At 35.0% G+C, this 24,636-nt stretch overlaps 1 long non-coding RNA gene across 1 annotated transcript in view; it reads right to left on the reverse strand.

Moving 5' to 3' along the window:
* Window positions 1–1,611: 1,611 nt before the first annotated feature.
* LOC140639473 (uncharacterized) overlaps window positions 1,612–24,636 on the reverse strand; it is a 28,778-nt gene continuing 5,753 nt past the window's right edge. Inside the window, exon 3 of the long non-coding RNA XR_012036188.1 lies at window positions 1,612–1,920. This is a non-coding gene — a long non-coding RNA (uncharacterized lncRNA). The remainder of the gene's footprint in view (window positions 1,921–24,636) is intronic.

A 24,636-nucleotide genomic window follows, 5' to 3' on the forward strand; every position in this document is an offset into this window, starting at 1 on the left:
TAAAACTCAGGATCATTTCTGAAAAAAGGTCTGACATTTCTGTTGAGGGTATGTCCTGTGTGGGTGAGACAAAAGACAAACATGAAAATGGTGAGAACTATAATGTCAATTCAAGAGTGGAGAAATATCAGAAGAAAATAAATGAGGTAGTGAGCCAGAGAAAGAGGGAGGGGCATCATCTGAGCTTATGTGGTTAAGAAATCCCTTACAACACTGGGGACATTTGAGATACCATCCCAGTGACAGAAATAAGCCAGCCATCTGAAGAGTCTTTCATATTAGCATAGACAGTGGCTCATCATCTCAAAGCTGGAAGTATCTGGGGACATTTGAAGAAGAGAGAAAGCCAGTGAGACTGACAGGATGTGCGGTAGAAAATGCTTCCAGAGAGGTAAGCAGGTGCCAGATCAGTTTGAGAACTTTCTAGGTAATTACGTTAGATTGTAAATGAGGAGCCCCTATAGTAAACAGAGGAGTTGCATGTTCTGATAGATGTTTAAACAATATCCTTGGATGTTGTCTGGAGAATCGAATGTAGGAAGCAAAAGAAAAAGAGAGCAGAACATACAGGAAGCTCTCACTACAGTCTAGGCGAGAGGTATACACATCTTTAATGGAAGTGGGAGTAGTGAAAACAGTAGTAGCCTTGGCAGGTTTGGGTTCTTACTTGGACACAGACCTTTGTGGCTGTGGTGTGCTGGTGATCTGGCTCCATAACCAACCAAACAAACTTTGATGTGTGATAGTGCCAATTTTTATGCTGTAAATGTGTCAACTATGAGCATGTTTGAACTATCAATGCAATATCACTGAAGATGTAGCTAAGGAAGGATAAGCAGGAACAGCTCTTCGGAGTCATTATGAACCAGCTCCAACATATCACTACTTGCCTGCCTTCTGCATTTCACTCAACTGCCATCTTTTCTCTTGGTTGTTATCCCACTCATATCACACCACTGTTCTACCTCAACTGGGATGAAATGTCACTCCATGCAGCAAGAGATCTGTGCTTTTGCATAGTGTCACGGTGGTCAAAGGATAATTTCCACACAAAACCTTAAAAGAGGGAAATGTGAGGCAAGATAAAACTAGTAAATTGAATTGTCCACTCTTTCACTTTTTAAGATTTATTTATCTATTTAAGAGAGGGAGAGAGAATGACTGAGCCTCCCAGGGTCCCCTTTTCTCCCTTTCAGTATGAAGCTAGATATAGTTTTACTGATGCAAACAATTGCTCTGACTTTTAGTGGCCGATATTGTAACACGACATAATGCATCATTTACATGATCTGTTTCCTGGCATTTACGTGATTTGTTATCCTCACCTTCGCATCCTTGGGCTGGATGGCATGTCACACATAGAGTGTCAGACCTTCAGTGCTTCCTTGAAGCTCTTGTTTCTAGTGGATGTAGACAGAGATTTGTATGTGTGCAAGTAGGTATGAGTGCATGATAGACAGACATGACTATGCTTGCTAATAGAATGGACGTGTGGGATGACAGAGAAAAAGAAGTGGCCAATTGTTTTTCAATAAAATTTTTATTTTAGAACAGTTTAGATTTACAGAAAGATTGTGAAGATAGTACAGAAAGTTCTCATGTACTCCCCATCTAGCTTCCCTTTTTTATTATCATCTAACATGGTACGTATGTCACGATTAATGAACCAATTTTGTAACATTGTTGTTAACTGAAGTCCGAGTTTTATTCAGATCCCCTTAGTTTTTATTGAATGTACTTTTTGTCTTCCAGGATCTCATCCAGATACCTCACTGCATTTGATTGTCTTGTTCCCTTAAGCATCATCTTGACTGTGACAATCACTCAGACTGCCCTTGTTTTTGATGCTCTTGAGAGTTTTGAAGAAATCTGCCCAGTTATTTTGTAGAACGTTCCTTATTGAGATTTGTCCAGTGGTTTCTAGGAATAGAGAAGGATTATCTGTTTTGGCAAAAAAGATCACAGAAGTAAAGTCCATTTTCATCTTACATCAAGGGGACATACAATCAACATGCCTTATATTGACCTTAACTTCTGAGCTCACATAGTCTTTGCCAGATTTTTGTGCTGTCAAGTTATTCCTTCCCCATCTCCCTTTCCCACATTGTGCTCTGGAAGGCAGTCACTATGTGAAGCTCATTCTTTTCCTTAAAAACATTTTATTTATTTATTTATTTATTTATTTATTTATTTATTTATTTGAGGGAGAGAGCGCACAAGCAGGGGGAACAGCAGGAAACCTGACGCAGGGCTTCGTCCCAAGGACCCTAGGATCATGACCTGAGCCAAAGACGGATACTCAATGGACTGAGCCACCTAGGAACCCCTGAAAGTCATACTTAATAGTGGAAAATTATGCTGTTCCTGAGAGTAGAGTACATAAGTTATTTGGGATTCTACTGTACAGGAGATTTGTCTCTAATTATTTATTTAAATATTTAATCATTTACTAGTATCAATATAAATTCATGGTTGTATATATATATATATATATATATATATATATATATATATATATATATATCATGGGTTATAATCTGATACTATTTTGTCTATTTTCTTGCTCAGATAATTTCAGTTTTGCCATGGAGAGGTCTTTTAATTGGCTCCTACCCCATAGCATGGGTTTTTGTTTGAGCACTTCCTTACTTTCAGAGACTGCAAAATGCCAAGTTCATCCTTTGTTTCCTGTCCCTATCCTTGAAAAAATCAGCCCATTTTGAAGAGTAGCATTACAAATTAAGATCTAGGACCTTGACATGCTAATTGTTACTGAAATGCCTTTGGTTCTATGCTTTCCCTGCTGACAAAGCAAGGAAAAATGTGTGTACATTAACATATATAGATCTATGTATTTTTATATATATCTCTATGTGTATTAAGTTAAATATCAGTAGAAATGTCAATAGTGAGTCTTTACTGATATTTCCAACTCTAATCCATCAGCACATGAAACACTTTAGCCTTCTCCCCTTTCTTGCCTGTAAACTTCCACTCCAGCAGTGAGAAATCGGCTTCTTACCATCTGCCATCCATTTACCAAATTTTTCAGTTTCAGTGTACACGTGCCCATGTATATCAGCATCTGAACTGTTAACCCATACCCCCATGGGGAAAATTATCGACTAGAGTACGGTCCTCACATACAATTTCCTTAGCCTTTAGTTTACTGACACATTTCATTTCTGAAATCACTTAGGTCAACACCTTTCCCCCCCACATCCTTTGGTGAAGTTGTTTTATATATCTGTAAAAAATTAGATTATTTTGTAACATTTTGCAATGCATCTTGATGTTCCTTGATCTGATTTTTTTCAAAATTTTGCATACATTTTCAAATTTGTAAGAACTCTTTGTACTTTAAAGTTCTATGGGTTTTCAAACATGTGCACCTTTATAGTATTACACAGAATATTCACTCTGTGTTGTCTTTTCAATTAGACTTACATCAATACAAATGCCTGGCAACCACTGCTTTTTACCTTCTTTATAGTTTCTATAACTTTGCCTTTTCTAGAAGACCATATAATTAAAATCATATAGTATATAACCTTTCAGAATAGTTTATTTCAATCAGCAATATGGATTTAGTAGCTTTCCTTGGTGTAATAGCTCATTTCTTTTTATCACTGGATACTATTATATTTATGGATATACCACAATTACAGTTCACCTATTTAAAGACATATTGGTTGCTTTCAGTTTGGGGTGATTATGAATGAAGCTACTATAAACATTCACTTACAGGTTATCATGTAAACACAGCATTCATATATATTGGTAATTATCAAGTAGAGCCATTACTACATTGTATAGTAAAAATATTCTAGCTTTTTGGGAGCTATCAAACTGTCTTCCAAAATAACAATGTATATTCCTACCAGCAACGAAAGAGAGAACCTGTTGTTCCACATCCTTGCCAGCTATGGATGAATATTGTCAGATTTTGGGATTTTTAGCCTTTCTAATAGGAGTGTAGCACTATATCATTTTAATTCGCATTTTGTGAACAAAATATTAGTTGAGCATCTGTAATAATGATTAAATGTGCCATGCATATATCTTCTTCATTGAGTTATCTGTCAGATATTTTGGCCATTTTTTGATTGGTTGTTTTCTTTATTGCTGATTTTTTTCTTTTTTTTTTCTTTTTTTTTTTACATTTTTTTTTATTGGAGTTCAATTTGCCAACATATAGCATAACACTCAGTGCTCATCCCAAGTGCCCCCCTCATTGCCCATCACCCAGTCACCCCAATCCCCCGCCCACTTCCCCTTCCCCTTCCCCTTTCATTTCCCAGAATTAAGTGTCTCTTATCTTTTGTCACCCTTACTGATATTTTCACTCATTTTCTCTCCTTTCCCTTTCACTAATTTTTATATTCCCCAAATGAATGAGACCATAGAATGTTTGTCCTTTTCCGATTGAAAGTTCTTTTCATATTTTGGAAATAAATCTTCAATTAGGTGTTTTACAAATGTTTTCTCCCAATCTCTAACTTGTCTTTTCATTTTTTTAACTTGAATAAGTTCCAACTTATCAATTATTTTTGATAGATTATAATTTTGCTGTTTTATCTAAAACTTATTGCCATATACAAGGTCACATAGATTTACTTACATGTTTTCTTACTAGAGGTTTTAAAATTTTGTGACTTATATTCAGCTTTATAATCAACTGTTGAGTTTTTCTTTTTTTTGAGTTTTTAATTTTTTTTGAGTTTTTCTTTTTAATTGTACATCTGTGTCACACTGATTTTTATTTATTTATTTTTTCCCCAGTCTGGACATCAAATTGTTTCACAATAATTCGCTGAAAGACTATCATTTCTCCATTGAATACCTTTGCTTCTTTATACAGGACCAGTTGACTGTATTTATATGGGTCTATTTTTGGCCTCTCTATCCTGTTGCATTGATCTGTGTGTTTATTCTTTTGCATGTGTGTGTGTGTGTAGAAGGCATCTCTTTTGGGATCCCTAGGTGGCTCAGTGATTGAGTGTCTGCCTTTGGGTCAGGGCATGATCCTGGGGTCCTGCATCAAATCCTGCATTGGGCTTCCCACAGGGAGCCAGCTTCTCCCTCTGCCTATATCACTGCCTCTCTTTCTATGTCTCTCATGAATGAATAAATAACATATTTTTTAAAAGGGGGGGAAAGCATCTATTTTTATTTAAATTCAATTTGCCAACATATAGTAGTACATCACTAGTTTCAAATGTAGTTTTCAATAATACATCAGTTGTGTATAACACCCAGTGATCATCAAATCACATGCCTTCCTTATGCTCATCACCAAGTTATCCTATCCACCCATTCACTTCCCCTTCAGCAACCATCGGTTTGTTTCCCAGAGTTAATAGTCTCAAGGCTTGTCTTCCTCTCTTATTTTCCCCTTTCCGTTTCCCCTCCTTCTCTTATGCTCCTTGCCCTATTGCTTATATTCTGCATATACATGAAACCATATGATAATTGTCTTTCAGATTTTTTAAAGATTTTATTTATTTATTCATGAGAGACACACAGAGAGAGGCCATAGGCAGAGGGAGAAGCAGGCTCCATGTGGGAAGCCTGATGTGGGATTCAATCCCAGGACCCCAGGATCACGCCCTGGGTCAAAGGCAGACGCTCAACCACTGAGCCACCCAGGCATCCCATCTTTCTCAGATTAACTTATTTCACTTAGAATAATACCCTTCAGTTCCAACCACATAGATGAAAATTGTTGATATTTATCCTTTCTGATGGCTATTCTTTTTCTTCTTTAGTCTGGTGGTATGGTGAGTTATATTGATTGAACTTTGAGTGTTGAACCAACCTTACATCTTTGGAGTATCTCACTTATTTATAGAGTATAACACTTTGTATACATTGTCAAATTCATTTTCTGATATTTCAATAAGAAGTTTTGAATCTAGATTTAGAAGAGACATCGATGTGTAATTTTGTTTTCTTATAATGTCTTTGTATGCTTTGAGTATTAGGGTAATCCTGCTCTCATAGAATGAGTTAGTAAGTTTTAACTCTTGTTCCATTGCTACAATTACTAGTAAAAACATCTGGGACTCGTGCTTTCTTTGGGGGCTATTAACTGATACAATTTCCTTAACAGAAACAAAGTTATTTCAATTATATATTTCTTTGTGTGTGAATTTTGGCAGTTTTTGTGTTTCTTGGAATTAGCATATATTATCTAAGTCATCGTTTGTATGGGCATAGAGTTGTTCATAATGTTCCTTTACTATCCTTTTATGTTCGGGAATCAGTAGAGATGGTTCTTCTTTTGTTTCTGATATTATTAGTATTATCTTTTCTCTTTTTCTCTTGGTTAGTGGTTTATAAATTTTATTGATCTTTTCAGAGGACCACTTGTTTTTCAAAGAACTAACTTTAAAGCTGACACTTGTTTCTTATTCTGAGGTCTACTTTGTCTAAAATTAATATTAGCTACTCCAGTATTCTTTCAACTAGGGTCAGCATGTCATATCTTCCTTCATCCCTTTACTTTTTCTCACAACAGAGGCTTTATGTTTAAAATAGGCTTCTCTTTAACAATGCATAATTGTTTTTCTTTTAATCACCTTAGATATTTTCTGTGTTTGAATCGGTACATTTAGACAATTCATACTTAAAGTAATTATAGATATATTGGTTTGATACTATTTTTACCAGTTTCTATTCATTACATTTGTTTTTATTTTTATTTTTCTATTTTTTCTGATGTTAATTATACATTTATTTAACATATCTATTATATCCTTTTAAAATATTATTGGTTATCCTCAGAGTTTGCAGTATACATTTTTAACTAATTTAACTGCATCTTCATATAACACTATACTGTTTCATGTATAGTGCAAGTAACTTAGAGTAGTTCCAATTTTTCCCTCCTATCCCTTATGACATTTCTGCCATTCATATCTCTTATCGACCAGTTATAATATCCAGTATATGTTTACTATCATTACTTTAAATATGTAACTATCTTTAGTTAAATTGATAGTAAGAATTTTAAAAGATTTTATTTTGTCATCATATATTCCTTTTATAACACTCTCTTTATGTAGATCTGAGTTTCTAACCTAAGTAATTTTTTTCTTCCCTGAATCACTTCTGGTCAACATTTTTTTAGACATTATTTATTTATTCATGAGACACACACACACAGAGGCAGAGACACAAGCAGAGAGAGAAACAGGCTCCACGCGGAAGGAGATGCTCAACCACTGAGCCACCCAGGCATCCCTAGTCAACATTTTCTTAGTGCAAATATGCTAGCTGTGACTTCCCATTAGCTTATAGTTGTCTGATAAAGCTGTTATTTCTCCTTCACGTCTGAAGTATAATTTCACTGCATAAAGCATACTAGATTATTGGATTATTTTTTCCTTTCAATAATTTGAATATTTCATTCTGTTCTCTTTTTGCTTGAATAATTTCTGACAAAACATTTGCTTTAATTTTTAACCTAGTTCCTATATAAGTAAAGCATACTGTCTTCCCTCTAGATTCTTTCAAATCTTTCTCTTTGTCTTTGGTTTTCTGCAGTTTGTATATGATTTGCCTAAGTATCATTTTTGGTATGTGGCTCATAAAATGTTATCTGAGCTTCCTTAATCCATGGTTTGGTATGTGTTATTAATTTTGGATATTTCACAAATATCATTATTTCAAACATTTCTTTGATGTTTCTTCTAACTTCTGTTTCTGATAGTTCAATAATGTATATGTTCCGCCTTTTGAAATTGTCCCACACACTCACAGTTCTTTTATGTTCTACTCTTTTTTCTTTTTCCTTCTCTTTTTTACCCTCTTTACATATAAGTCTGGTATATTTCTATTGATCTTTCTTCTAGCTTACTAGTTCTTCTCTTGGCTATATTGAATCTATCATTGTGTCAGTCAAAGGCCTTCTTCATTTTTGTTATAGTATTTAACACACTAATCATAATTATTTTACATTCCCTGTCTCATAACTCTGACAACCTTTATCATATTTGAGTCAGATTCTCATAATTGCTTGGCCTCTTTCGGCTGTATTTTTACTTGCCTTTGGCATGCCTTGTTATTTATTTTTGGAAAGTTCAGCATGTTTATCAAGTAATAGGAACTTGGAAAAATAAGCTTTTAGTGGGAGGATTTATGTTAATCTGATGAGAAGTTGGGTTGTCTTTGATATTTGCCATAGCTTTAGTGCCAGGGGTTTCAAATTCTTCCAAATATCTCTATTTTCTCTCCTCTGTTGACTTTGGGCTTTTCTAAATACTCCCCCTCAGAATCTTGCAGGTATTTCAGCTGAAAACAACTATTACTACATTAGAGCTCTTTAGATGTGAAGGAAGGGAAAACATTCTTTAATTTTATGATAAGTCTCAGTCTTTTAGTAGGCCTGGGTCTCTTGGCAGGGGCCTTACAACTCTATCTCATGTCCTCTTAGACAGGATGGCTAGAGGACGGACTAGATGAATTAACATATGGAAAGGAAAAAAATAGCTGTAAGAAGATTAATATAGAGGTAAACAAAAATATCCTTGACCTCAAGGATCTTCTGTAATGAATTAGTATATTTACAAATATCCAATATATTGGTTCACACTAGGGTGATTTTGTATTTGATGATAAGAAACAATCATCAAGTAGATGACTTTATTGACATTTGTTTTCAGAGTTAAGTACTGTCTTTTTGGTGGGTTAAGAAGCAGTTCATCCTTTTCTATGCTTTTTCTCCAAGTATACATCTTCAAAACTTTAGCATAAATCAGAGCCATATGATAAAAGGAGGTTGGGTCCTGAATTGCTATGTGGGAGATACACTCACCAAGGAGAATCATCAAGGAGAATGACCCCGTGGAAGTTATATGAGAAACAGTTAACACTTCTATGAAATCAATTTAGAGGCTGTTTGAAGGACATATAGCTTTGTTCTATAGGTTAACCTTACATAGCTTCATCTTCTTGTTAGCCAGCCTTTCTCACACTTTACATTTGTCAGTTAGATTTAGTGCTTCAGTTACTATGATGCTAATCTGTGGAGAATAAGATAGAGTGTGTGGTTTTGTTTCCAAACCCCCTTTTCCAAATAAAAACTAATGTAAAATTGATTCAAATGGAGTTGCTTGGGTCCCGTACTGGCTGGGGTGCTTGGGGTGCATCCAGTGGGGCCATTCTATCTAGCCTCTGTGTTGACATTTGAGTTTTCTGCTCAATACCTTCAAGAGTCTGAAGGCCATGGTTTGAAACACATGGGGACGCTTATATTGAAAAGCATGCTGGAGTCAACAGATACGGTTTTTAGTAGTCTAGGCTTTGCTAGTTACATGTTATGTGACATAGAAGAGTCATTTTTGTCACTGAATCCAGTATTCTTAATTATGAAACTTGAGGATGTTTAAATTTAAGTTAAATTTAAAGCAATAACATAAACTAAAACTGCCCGTCAACTTATTATCAGAATCTGTAAAGAATTTCCACAAGCTACAAAGTCCTAAGACTAATTTATTTAAAAAATGAATTTAGGGCAGCCCGGGTAGCTCAGCAGTTTAAGCGCTGCCTTCAGCCCAGGTTGTGATCCTGGAGTCCAGGGATCGAGTCCCACATCGAGCTCCCTGCATAGAGCCTGCTTCTCCCTCTGCCTGTGTCTCTGCTTCTCTCTTTGTGTGTCTCTCAAGAATAAATAAATAAAATCTTAAAAAAAAGCCTTTGTTACCTTTGAAAAAAAAATAAATTTGATTATTTAATTAAAAAAAATAAATCAGAGGACAAGTAATGTTGGCCATTTAGAAAAGTTTGTGCTGTTTTGGGAAAGAGAAAAAGCACTTGAAAATGTGCAAAAATGTGTCTTTCCTCCTCCTCTCATTGTCTGCTGCGTCAATTCATTCAGAGATGTTTATTAAGTACCATCAAGATTGCAAGATATGCAATTTGGAATTTCAAAATTTATATTAACCAGAACACTGAAAAACTATTCGTCTAATAAGCAAATGTGGAATTTTAAAGCCTCACTAGTGCCATCACTTACCCTTTATAAATACTTGCCTTGATCTGTGCAATCAAAGGCTGAATTTTTTATAAAATACATAAACAGAGATACAGAAGGCTGATAAAAATGATCACCTATGTTTATACAATTATGGATGATGTTAGTGATTTTATCAGTAAAAAAGTGATACATACTCTGCATAGATTTGGAAGGTATAAATGTGTAATCAGAACAATATCATCTTATAAAATTTAGCTTATTTAGCTTAATATAAAAATCATTGCCAAGAGATTGTGGGGAAAGCTAAGATTTATGGATTCTTGCTGCTCTATCAAAACTGCCAACAGAAAGTTTATCTGGTTGCTAGGAAGAAGTCCAGTGAGATTATTTGACACGTATGTCACTGCCTTGAATCTTGAGGTCAGCATAGTACACTACCAGATATGGTGATGATATAGCTTGGCAAGATGATAGTCTTTGCCCCCTGGCAATGAGAGGCCTTCTATAGGGCTGTCTGCATTTTCTTGTGCTGAAGAACCCAAGTTGTATAATATTGAGACGAAGACTGTCTCTACTGCCATGTGCTACTGAAAATCATTTTCAAAATATTCCCCAGGACTCATGCCATCAAAGTTCCTTTTGCTCATAAATTCTTCAGACTGCAAGTTCATGTTTTGTAGAGGAAGATCATAAATTCGACGTTACGCACATGGATTCCTAGATGCCTTTGAGACCTTGAAGTGTCTAGTAGTCCATTGTATATATGTCTGAAGGTCAGAAGAAGGATTTGAACTAGAGATAAAATTTTGTTCATCTTCTGAGTATAGAAGAGTCTGTGCATGGAGGGTAGAGAGTGAGAGGAGAAGAGCTTTGAGACTTTTCCTGAAAGACTCAATATTTTAAAAAGTGTTGGCGGAGATGGAGCCCAAGAACATTGAGAAAGGAAATCAGAAGGGAAAGATGAACATCTGGAAGGAATGTGCACCATCCTGGTAATGAAAGGAAGAGAAACTTTCCGAAGGGCAGGTGTGGGGAACTGTTTATAGTTGCTAAGATTTCTAGTAAAATAAACATGGAAAAAAATGCATTTCATTTGGAGATACGGAGGTCTCTCAACAAGTAGGCAAATTCACATTATCCATGGATCCCATACTTGGGAATTCACCTATTCACTACAGTTTATTTGCAATCCCCCACATCAATATTTGCAGTATTTTCACCATCATTTGTGGATATGCACAGAGCTGCAAAAAATTTCTTAGCCTATGGTGCAGGTACCCAGCTGAGGCTGAACCGGGCATCATTCTGCCTTCTTTCTTTCAGTTCTCATACCACAAATGTGTCTTTTTCATACTTTATTTAGTGGCAGGTATTTCTCATTTGTGTGTTGGTGATGGTGGTTGTGGTGACTTCAGTGTTTCAAATATCCTCCAAGCATAGCGCCGAAGTATTGTCTGATGTTACTTACCAAGTGTGAGAAGGCTGGGATGTGCCTTATGAAGAAAATACAGGTGTTAATTAAATTCATTCATGAATAGTTTATAGTGCTATTGGTCGTGAGATCAATGTTAAAGACTCAACAATGATATGGAATAAGGTGTCTTTAAATGGAAACATGATAAAACAGGTTACTTACTGACCTATTGATGAAAATACTTTAACTAGAGGCTTATAGGAACCACTACCTGTATTTCTCCTAGGAGCAAATGGTTCATAATAAGCTCATTGCTCATGGTGATGTTGTAGAATGCAACTACTAAGAATAATGAGAAGCACTTATATATTTAAATGAATCAATACAATTTTTATCAGACATTTGTACCATAGAGACAGAGAATTCATTATCACCCTAAGCAGGCTTGTGTCACTTTGGATTTTATGTTAAAATATTCTTTTTTATATTAAAATATTCTTAATATTTACTGAAATCTCTCCCACTATTTCTCCTGTTGATTAGGAGATTCATTTGCTTTATTTTAGTAAAGCTTCATTTATTTCCTTTATTTTAGTGCAAACTTGGAACCTTTTATAGCAATTTTAATTTCAGTTGAGAGTTGGAAAACATTTATCTTTCAATATCATTTTTTTAATTTGGACTAGTAGAGAATAACAGGTCAGTATAATTGCCTGATACTTTCTATATTGTATAGCTTTTTGGTCTAAATAAAATAATTTGTATATCTATGTTTTAAAATGCTGGAAAAAGAGTATTAAATTTACCATTTGTTATTTGTCTTTACCTCCTTGTCTCTGATTGCTCTCTTATTAATAAAATGCCAAAAAAATGTATTATTTGACTCTTCAAACTCTTTTTCACTGTGTTATTCTATGAAATCAACTTGGAGATTGGGTTGAAGGCATATAGCTTAGTTCTATAGGTTAATCTTATATAGTTTCATCTTTCATCAGCTAGTCTTTCTCACAAGGTACATTTGTCAAAGTTAGATTTAGTGCCTCAGTAACTATAGTACTAATCTGTGGGGAGTAAAGGTAGAGTGTATGGTTTTATTTTCAAACCCCCTTTTCCAAATAAAAGTCTATGAGGAAAGCTTAATATGTAAAATCAATTCAAGCAGAGTTGCTAGGGTCCCATAGTGACTGGGGTGCTTGGGGTGCATCCCAGTGGGGCCATTCTATCTAGTCTCTGTGTTGACATTTGAGCTTTCAGCTCAATACCCTTGGGAGTCTGGAGGCCATGATTTGAAACACATGGGGACGCTTATATTGAAAAGCATGCTGGAGTCAACAGATATGGTTTTTAGTCTAGACTTTGCTAGTTACATGTTATGTGACACAGAGGAGTCATTTTTGTCACTGAATCCCGTATTATTAATTATGAAATAAAAATTCTGATATCTAAGGCCATGGTATCTATGAAAGAGTTTTTAGATACTATAGAAATTGGAAAGTATTCTTGAAACATTGCTAGATGTATGGGTTTAGGGATAATCTAGAATTATTTGTTTCCAAAATTATCAGTCTAATAAAAATATGACCTAACTACATATTCCAGAAGACAGAGGTATATGTCTACCTGAATATTTAGGTTATTCTGACAGCCAGAGGAGTCAAGGAATATTTGGATTTAATTTATCTTGCAGGTGTTGGTCAGGTTTGAAGACAGAGTTCTTTGAAAGAAATTTTGTATGGTAGAGAAGGCATAAAACTTTGATAAAAAAATAAACAAGGAAGGTTATATTCTAGGGAATACACATTAAGCCATGATCATTTATTAATATCTCGGCTGCAAGAATGGTAAATAATTAGATAAATATTTCTAGCCAAGCTGAGCATTGAGAGAATGGAATAGTTTTATAGATTGTGGCTGAAAGAGTAGTCTCAGGCCACCAACACTTAACGGACTTTTTGTCTTTTTACTTGTCATGTTTCTCCTCCAAATGTAGTATAAGAAAACATTGTGTATCTTTCCATTTCTTTTAAAATCCCCAATGAAGAGTTGTTTCTGCCATTATTCCTGGGAATCTTCTTTCTCATTCGATCACCTACTCTGATCACCTATTACATCTCCATGAAAGAAGTAAAACAACTACTTCTTGGAAGTAGCATTGTTTAGTGTTTCTGAGTTTAACATTCTGTGCATCAATCTTCTCTTCCTACCCTTTTAATTCACACTTAAATATGTCTAATTTTTTTTAATTTTTAGAAATATGCATAACATCTAAGTGAAAAAAAACAGGGACTGCATTTTTAATTTCATTTCATAGATGAAGGCTCATCTGATGTATGAATATATTCGTTGTCTATTCTTAGCACAAATTTCCAATTTAATTTACTACAGAGAGACAGCAAGTAAGTGTGAAATGTATATATATTTTTTTAATTTTTCAAACAGCAAAGGTTAATTTTTCCCATATTAAATCACTGTTTTTGTATCCATTTCCTGCAAGCATGAGCTCAGGAAGTGATAAAGTTGACACAGTTGCTGATGGATTTTTCAGCAGCTCATGCCAGGTTGTTTCCTGGTGCCAAACACAATGGAGCAGGAAATATGGCACGTGACCAGAAAAATCTTATTGTTTTAAATAAGTTTTCTCTCTCACTATGTCTCTGAGCAGAATTTCCCAGAATATTTAAATATTTCTTCACTATGATGGATGAGCCTACAAATGTTCTGATAGTTATCTTCATGCATAGTTTTCTTGTTAGCTTAACACTTAGAAGCCCCAAATTATGAAATAGTCCAAGAAATTCATGATAACTCTTTTCAGAACAGATTAAATAAGACATATTTTTGGAAGAAAGGATTTGATCAAATAGAAAAACAAAAATGTCTCAATATAATTCTTATGACTTTGATTTCATTTAAAGTAATAATCCACTTATTAATGTTGTATTTCAAATAAAGGATTTTGCTTCTAAGAAATATTTTTCATAATGCTATATTATCTGTCCTTTTTATAGGACCGATTGTTGCCAAACATTGAATTTTCTTCCCATCTTTATCCCCAAATGTTTATTAATTTATAAAAAGCATTTCTTCCTTTCCAAAGATCCAAAACTTATGGCTTTCTGGCTGTTCCCTTGTAGTTAGTATAAATTTGGCTTGGATAGTCATTTATGTATTTTTTTTTCTCAGAGTGGAATTAAAGTTTTTATAAGGACACTGCAATCAAGAAGTCAGCAGCCAAATGTAGACTTTAAAAAGACTATTCATGTTGCATAAGGGTCTTTTCAAGTACAAAGACCACATCATCATTTAATGTGTGAATTGTTTAAATGAGCATTTTAAAAATCAAGCCTGCGGAATTAAATTACTCTATTCCCAACTGCCAGGACATAAATAGATCATACTAAGAGTTAGGAAGCCTTTACTTTCTCCTGAAAAAACATACTACCAGGATTCTTTCTTTCTTTCTTTCTTTTTTTTTTTTTTTTTTTTTTAAGATTTTATTTATTTATTCATGAGACAGAGAGAGAGAGAGGCAGAGACACAGGCAGAGGGAGAAGCAGGCTCCATTCAGGGAACCCAATGTGGGACTCGATCCAGGTCTCCAGAATCAGGCCCTGGACTGAAGGCGGTGCTAAACCACTGAGCCACCCGGGCTGCCCTACCAGGATTATTTCTTGAAGCAAACACTGTCACTGAAAAACTGCGATTCATTTGGTGGACTAATGGTAACTCCTACTGTAGGCAGCTGTAAGAAAGTAACCAAACAGATAATCAGACAAACAGACCTGCTATGGGTAGGCCATAGTTCTGTTGGTAAAGCTGAGCTGTGGTTCAGATTACCAAATTCATTAGCATCAGAATATTGTTATTTCTTAAGAAATGGGATGAAAACAAATAAGTAGGCAAGGAAACAAAATGAAAACCTTATTTAAAAATGAAAATTGGGGAAAAGATGATAAACTACAATGGTGAATATATCACATAATGGAGTTGACTTACTGTAAAATTTTAACTTTCTGTGCATCTATTGTCCTTTCTAAATTTATCACAAAATATCAGGAAAATCAGAAAAGAGACACAAAAAATGAGAGGGAGAAAAAAAGGGAGAGGGAGACAGATGGAGAGAGAAAAAAAGAGAGAGGGGTGCGTTTATAGCCTTTCCTGTTTTCCTGAAAGTAGTGAACACAGCAAATACAAGAGAAGAGGGCAGCTCAATTCTTACTAAAGAGAAAGTTGCCATTGCCTTAAACAAAGCAGAGATATCACCCATTACTGTAGAATGACCCACCAACAAAGAGATCAGACTGTGGAGGTTGCATCTGTTTGCCCCATATTTTAACTTTATTTTGGTGTGCTGACATTTGGAGTGGCTCTGATTGGTCTGGAATTAGCCTTCTTATCATGTGAAACATCTGTACTGTATTGTTCCAAAGGATTAGCTGCCCACTGGGGATTTTGTGAAGTCAGGACAATAGAGGTCATTAAAGGTGCAAACATTTATTTTCCGGTCTCTAGTTCAGCAGGGGAAAGCCATGCAGCTGATAGATTTTTTTTCCTTTTTAATCCAAAGCTCAGCATTCTTGCAAATATAATGAAACAAGAGTGATCCGAGCTGGAGTTGTTAGACTGGAATTGATGACTTTAGGAATTCAGAATTTTTTTGCTGGCCAGAAAGAGGAGAGAGGAAAACATGAATTCTATGTTGAAGTTATGAGTTGAAAGCAAAAGAACATGCTTTTGGAGAGTGGTGCCTGATGGTTCTGAGTGGGATACCCAGAACAGTCTTGTGTGATATTGCAAATTAAAATATAAGCTTTCTCCTGCAGTTTCAAGACTTGCAATCAACATTTTCTTGTTTTCCCTTTCATCTGGTATCCCTAATTCTATCAATTGTACTCTCCCCAAGCTTCCTGACAGTGCAGTTATAACTTACAACATAGTGATATTGGATAGATAAAATCTGAGAATGTGGAAAAATGAGTTTTCTAGTGTTACAGGTTGAAATCCGCCAGTCCCACAAAATAGATTATGAAGTCCTAACCTCCAGTACTTTAGAATGTGAACTTATTTAAAAATTGAGTCTTTACAGATATAGTTGATTTAGATGGATCATACTGGAGGAGGAAGGGCTGCCAATCCAATGACTGCTCTCCTTATAGGAAGACAACTACGTGAAGATAGAGGCAATGGGAAGAATTCCATGTGGCAATGAAAGCAGAGAGCGGAGTCATTCAGCGGCAAGCCAAGAAAAGCCAAAGATTGCCAGCAAATCACTAGAAGCTAAGAAGAGGCAAGGGAGGATTCCAGAAGGTATCAGAAGAATCATGGCCCTTGATTTTGGACTTCTAGTCTCCAGAAGTGTAAAACAATACATTTCTATTGTTTTAAGCCACCCAGTGTGTGGTATTTCGTTATGGCAGCCCTAGAAAAACAATATACCTAATATCATAAGTTTAATGAGTGAGGCCCTGCTTCAACCTTAGCTTTCTCTAAGTGGCAAAACGATCTGCCTATACCATCCTTTTATCTTCTAAGCTGTATTAAGGACAATGTGAAGGTTGAGTAGGTAGGCACATGGAGGTGGTGTTGACACATAAAATTTTGCAAGCAGGTATGTCATCTCCCAACTCTCTTTGCACATTGAAGGGCTAAGGGCCCCTCCACTGGTCTGCTCTGAGCAGCTTTTCGCTAATACTTTGCATATCACCTCTGAAAAGTTGTCTTACCTTTGAGTTCTATAAGGTACATGATTTAAATGCCCATTATATATATTGGACCAATATTTTTCAAGTTGTGGGTTGTGACCCACTAGTGGATGATAAAATCGATTTAATGGATAACCCCCCTCCCACACAAATGAAACCAAATAGGATGAAACAGAATAGTTATGAAGTACACTTATGCATTCTTCAGATATTGTTTTGGAGACATTTATACACCTATGGCTGTATGGAAGGTAGAGGCTTGTGTGTGTGTGTACCCGCACCTGTGTGAGCGCACACATTCTACGTTGTGTTATAAAATGCATTTCTTATTATGGGTCACTTAGAAAAATATTTGAAAGCCTCAGGATTAGGTTCTGTCTCATAAGTGACAACTATCTAATTATACGAAATTGAGAATAAATCACTTTAAATAAACTTAATGTTTTATTTTACAGAATACACTGGTCATGATCCCATTATTTTTGATAAATAATAGAAATTTGTGGATTTTCAGTGAGAAAAAGGACATGTTAGGATTGCCAAACTGCTTTTTCTCCAATCACAGACTTGTCAGATATCTTAAATATTACGAAATTTTATGTTTGCTTTCAAATCAGAGTTTCCTTAGTTTTCCAGGCCTCTTGCCCTAGGAACAATAGGGCAAGGAAACACATTATAATAAATATTTTCAAAGCTCCATTACACAGCATCAACAAACAGAAGAAAAAAACAACACATCTGTGAAAAATAACACAGATAAACTATATAAGAACTTTCAAAGTAAAACATCCAGAAGGAACAACTAAATGTGTTATTGTTTAATGGGACATTCTTTTGTTCATAATGTGAAAGGATCACTTTATTTTTGGTCCCTCAAAGGTTATCTAGCCATTTCCTTCTAAGTCAAATGAGAGGTTTAGCTGGCCAGAATTATGAAATGTTTTACCAGTGATATCCAAGAAAAAGGAAGACTGACCCTGGTGTCCTAATTTCCAGACTTGTACTTTAGAAACCATATAATTCTGATACAATGGAATCAAACCAATAATTTCTTGAAAGATACAAATTACCAAAAATGATAAGATACAGAATATCTGACTGACTTTTAACAAGTGATATGATTGAATCAGTAATTAAAGTTCTTCCAATGAAGAACAGGCTAATTTGAGTTTGCTTAATTGGATATATCTATCAAATGTTTAAAGAAGAAATAATATTAGTCCTCATGGAATCTTATAGAAAATAAAGAAGGAGGAAATATTTCACAACTCCCTCTAGGAGGCCAGTATTAGTCTGATAATATAAAAACTAGGCCAAAACATCACAAGGAAAACAACTACAGGCCAATAACTCTCATGAACATAACACATGTAAACAATATAAGAACTTTCAATAGTTTCCATATAATAACAACAATATTTATATAATTATTTTAATATTATTTATAATAGCATCAAAAATAAAATACTTAAGAATAAAGTTAACAAAAATGCAAGACCTCAACAGTAAATATTATAAAATATTGCTGAGAGAAATTAAATGTATAAATCGAGAGACATTCCATGTCTGTAAATTGAAAAACTAAATTGTTAGGATCACTGTTCTATCCAAATTTTTCTACAGAATTTTTAATAGAAATTTACAAGCTGACCCTAAAATTCACATGGAAATAAGAACCCCGAATAGGCAAAATTAGTTTTAAAAGAAAAAAGTGAAGGACTTCTACTACCTTACTATAAAGATTTCAAACTTGATTATAAAGCTACTGCAACAAGACAATGAGAAAACTACTATGGAGATAAACATACAGACCAATGGAACAGAATTAATACCCAGAAATAAACTCTTATACTGATGGTCAACTAATTTTCAACAAAGATGCCAAAAGTATTCGATGGGAAATTTTTCAACAAGTGAATCAGAAACAGAAGAAATTACCAAATTAATTATATAAAATGATTAATTTAGTTTTCTAACCTCATTCCATATATAAATATTGGTCACAGGCTTTAATTTACAAGTGACAGCTATTCAACCTATAGAAGAAAATATTGGAGAAATATTGATGATCTTGTGTTGTATAGAGTTTTTAAATACGGCATCAAAAGCAGGAGCCATTTTGTCAAAAATCTTATATTAAATTGGGGTTCACCAAATAAAAACTGTGTGTACTTCAAAAGACTTCATTATAAAAGGAAAGGATGGAAGTGGAGATAGTGATGAATAGAGAGCACAGAGAACATTTAGGACAGTGAAAGCATGATGTATGATACTATCACAATGACTACATGTCATTATACATTCATCCAACCTGTAGAGTATACAACACCAAGAATGGATGCCAAGGCAAATGATGGACTTTGGGTGTCATAGATGTGTTAATTAATATAGGTTCATCAATTGTAGCCAATGAATCAATCTGGTGGGGAATATTAATAATGGAAGAGGTGATGCATGTTTGGGGACAGGGGCTATATGAGTAATCTCTATATCTTCCTTTTAATTTTGATGTAAACCTAAAATAGTTCAGGGACTCCTAGGTGGATCAGTGGTTGAGCTTCTGCCTTTTTTTTCTTTAGAGACAGACTGCATGTGTGAGGGGTGGGGGAGAAACAGAGGGAGAGGGAGATAATTTTAAGCAGACTCCATGCCCAGTGCAGAGCCTGACATGGTGCTTGATCTCACAATGGTGAGATCATGACCTGAGTCAAAATCAAAAGTCAAAAAAAAAAAAAAAAAAAGTCAGATGCTTAACTCACTGAGCCACTCAGGTGCCTCATAGCACTTTCCTAATTTAAGATTTATTTACTGGGATGCATGGGTAGCTCAGTGGTGGAGCATTTACCTTTGGCTCAGGGTGTGATCCTGGGGTTCTGGGATAGAGTCCTACATCAGGCTCCCTGCAGGGATCCTGCTTCTCCCTCTGCCTATGTGTCTCTGCCTCTCTCTTGTCTCTCATGAATAAATAAATAAAATCTTAAAAAAAAAAAACTGAAACAGTTCAATAAAAATACAGAAAAAGAAAAGACACGGACTGGAAGAAAACATTTGCAGATTATGTATCTGATAAAGCACTCATATCCAGACCATATAAAGAACTACAACTCATAGTAAGAACATAAACAACCCAATTAAAAATTGGCAAAAATGCTGTATCAGTTTCCAAGGGCTGCTATAACAAAGTACCAGAAACCAGTGGCTTTAAAACAACAGAAATTTATTGTTTCACTATTTTAGAGGTTATAAGACTAAAATCAAATGGAGTCATGCTCTTTTTGAAGCTCTGGGTAGAATCTGTTCTTGCCTCTTCCTAGCCTCAGGCTTGTTATAATCTCTGCCTCTGTCATCACACAGTGTTTTTTCCTCCTGTGTCTGTGTCTTCATATGGTGTTCTCTTCCCTCTGTCTCTCTCTTTCTTATAAAAGTATTGGTTATGTTGAATTAAGGTCCTACCCTACTCCAATATGACTCCATGTTAATATGACTGCATCAGGGAAATTCTTATTTCCAAATAAGGTCAAATTCACAGGTACCAGGGGGTGGGACTTCACAATAACTTTGGGAAAATACAATTAAACTCATAGTGGATGTATATAGACATTTCACCAAAAAGATATACAAATTGTCAATAAACACACGTTCAATATCAGTAGTCATGGGATAATACAAATTAAAAATTTAGTAAGCTATCACTTCATACATTTCTGATGGCTATAATAAAACTGATAGGCTCTGACAAGTATTAGGTAGAGCTGAGGAAACTGGAAACTAGATTTTCTCCTCTAGCGGGCATAAAAAGGGAGAAGTTCAGCACTTTCATGAAAAATTAAACATAATTTTGCTATGCAATTTAGTAATTCCTCTCCTAGATACTGACAAAAGAAAAACCAAAACACGTCCTCACAAAGGCTTATATGTGAATATTTATAGCAGCATTACATGAAATAGCCAAGAGCCTTAAACAATTTAAATGTCCATCAGTTGGTGACTGGATAAACAATATGTCTATACACAGAATATTATTTAGCTGGGGGTTCCCTGGGTGGCTCAGTGGTTTAGCGCTGCCTTCAGCCCAGGGCATGATCCTAGAAACCCGGGATCGAGTCCCACGTCGGATTCCCTGCATGGAGCCTGCTTCTCCCTCTGCCTGTGTCCATGCCTGTCTCTCTCTCTCTCTCTCTCTCTCTGTCTCTCTCTGTCTCTCTCTCTCGTCTCCCATGAATAAATAAATAAATAAATCTTTAAAAAAAGAATATTATTTAGTGATACAATGGAACTTGCTGCAACATGGATACATCTTACTAACATTAGGGTAAGTGACGGGAGTTAGATTCAAAACACTACATATTGGGGGTACCTGGGTGGCTCAGTTGATTGAGCATCTGCCTTTGGCTCAGGTCATGATCCCAGGGTCCTGGAACCGAGCCCCATATCAGGATCCCTGCTCCGAGGGGAGCCTGCTTCTCCCTCTCCTCTGCCTGCTGCTCCTCTTGCTTGTGCTCTCTCTCTCTCTCTCAAATAAATAAATAAATAAATATTTAAAAAATAAATAAAAATACAATGATTCTACCTAAATAAGTTTTAAAAAACACACACAAAATACTACATATTGTGTGATTTGATTTACATGAAATTTCCTGAAAAGCTAAATGAAAAGGACAGATAATCAGTGATTGCCTGGGGTTGAGCATGGGAGTGGGAATTGACTGCTGAGGGGATTATAAATTGGGATGATGGAATGTTCTTTTTTTTTTTTTAAGAATTTATTTATCTATTTCAGAGAGAGAGAGAAAACACAAGTTGAGGGAGCGGCAGAGGGAAGGGAGAAGCAGAGGGAGCCCATGCTGGGCTAGATCTCAGGACTCTGGGATCATAATTTGAGCTAAAGGGAGACACTTAACCGACTGAGCCACCCAGGCACCCCTAATGGGAATGTTCTAAAACTAGATTGTGGTGATGGTTTCACATGTTTATACATTTACTAAAAATCACTTGTCTGCATTTCTAATCTGTGATCAATCTGTAAATTATACATTGCCGGAACTACTAACAATTTACTGGCAAGGATGGTGGTTAGGCAGTATAGATGGATGAAGCCAGCTTACAGTGATGATTATCAAAGGTGGATAATAATTAATGGAGATTCATTATAGTATTCTTTTTACTTTAGTGCAGATTTGGCATTATTCATAAAAATTTTTAATTAAAGAAATCAAGGAGGTAAGGTTCTATCTCAGAAGCTTGAAAAAGGACAAATTAAAAATAAGTAAACATAAAGAAGCAAGTATTAAAGATAAAACCATAAATCAATAAAATTGAAACTAGAGAACAATCTACAAACCCCAAAGTGGGTCCGCTGGAAAGGTCAATAAAATTGATAAACACTTATAGCACTGAAGAAAAAAGGGAAAAATATATCTGTGGTAGGTATTATTACAAATCTTATAGACATTAATAAGATAATTAGAAGATATGGACACATTATATAAATCTTAGGCAAGATGAACAGATTCCTTGAAAAATACATGTTATAAAACTGACACAAAAAGAAATCAGAAATCTGAACAGTGACATAACTGTTGAAGAAATTGAATTTGTAATTGGAAAGAGAAAATTTTACTTAATTGGCTTCACTTGTAAATTCTGCCAAACATCCGAGGAAGAGAAACTATCATTGTTATACCAGCCCTTTCAGTACAGAATGAGAAACACACACACATACACACACATATTATTTTAGTTATAAAATCAGTCTAAAACTATTGTAGAAAATTAGAATATAAAGATAAGAGTAAGATGAAAATAAAAACCATTTACCTTTCCCTTTCCTCTACATTGCCTAGGTTAACGTGGTTGATTTTATTTTATAATTATTGTGTCATTTAATTGACTGTATCATTTAATTATAAACAAAAGAATGTGGCATGCTTTAACACAGCAAAAGCAACCATCATGCTGCTAATAATTGACAGTATTATCTGGAATGAAATCATGAATTTGCAAAAAAATATATTTATTATTATTATTATTTAAGATGTATTTATTTAACCATGAAAGTCATAGGCTGAGAGAGACAGAGACAGAGACATAGGCAGAGGGAGATGCAAACTCCTTGCAGGGAGCCAGATACGGAACTCGATCCCGGATCCCGGGATCACGACCTGAGCCGAAGGCAGGTGCCCAACTACTGAGCCACTCAGGTGTCCCTTTATTACTTTTTTAAGTGATTGAAGTATAGTTGATATGCAATATGTAATTAGTTTCAGGTGTACAACATAGTCAATAATTCTACATATTACTCAATGTTCACCAAGATAAGTATGCTACCATCTGTCACCATCCAATATTAGTTTTTTAAACATTTTGTTTAAATTCAATTTGCCAACATATAGTATAAACACCGGGTACTCATCCCATTATGTGCCCTCCATAGTGCCATCATTCAGTTACCCCACCCCACCCCAATCACTTCCCTTTCTGGAATCCTGTTTGTTTCCCAGAGTTAGGAGTCTCTCATGGTTTGTTCTCTTCTCCAATTTTTCCCCATTCTGTTTCCCTCCCTTCCTTTATGGTCTCTTTCATTGTTTCTTATATTCTACATATAAGTGAGGTCATATGATAACCGTCCAATATTATTACGATATTATTGTCTGATATTCCCCATACCACACTTTTCAATCCTGTGACTCATGTATTTTATAACTGGAAGTCTGTACTCCTTAATCTCCTTGAACTGTTTCACCCCTCACTCCATGTCCCTCTTCTCTGGCAACCACCAGTTTGTTCTGTGTATTAATGAGTCTGTTTCTGTGTTTTTGTTTGTTTGTTTTGTTTTTCAGATTTCACATATAAGTGAAATCATAGGGTATTTGTCTTTGTCTGACTTATTTACTTAGCATAATATCTTCTTAAGTCCATCCATGTTGTAACAAATGGCAAAATCTCATTTTTTATGGCTTTGTACACACACACACACACACACACACACACACATACCCCACATTTCCTTTATCCATCCATCTACTCATGTACACACGTGGGCTGCTCTCATATCTTGGCTATTGTAAATAACGCTACAATAAACATAGTGTTGCACATATCTTTTTGAATTAGTGTCTTCATTTTCTTCAGGTAAATACCCAGGAGTGGAACAAATGGATCATATGGTAGTATATTTTTAGGTTTTTGAGGAATCCCCATTTGTTTTCTACTGCAGCTGTATCAATTTAGTAATTGTTTTTATTTTTATTTTTTTGCAATTTTCCTTTATGAATGATAATCATATAGCTAAATTCATAAACCTTATACACTATTCTTTTTATATCACTCAATAATATAATAACCTTTTTGTGATAGTAAAAAATGAAATGTTCTCATAATATTCAATGTTATTAGACATAATACTCATAATAGGTATCACTTGCACAACACTTATTGATAGGATGATATATATATGTCATATATGTATATGTCATATATATATATAATTTTAAGCACAGAACTAAATCATTGCATTTGAATCTCAAAAAATACATGCAGGG

Source organism: Canis lupus, chromosome 9 (genome assembly GCF_048164855.1).
Source record: "Canis lupus baileyi chromosome 9, mCanLup2.hap1, whole genome shotgun sequence".
Classification (NCBI taxonomy): domain Eukaryota; kingdom Metazoa; phylum Chordata; class Mammalia; order Carnivora; family Canidae; genus Canis; species Canis lupus.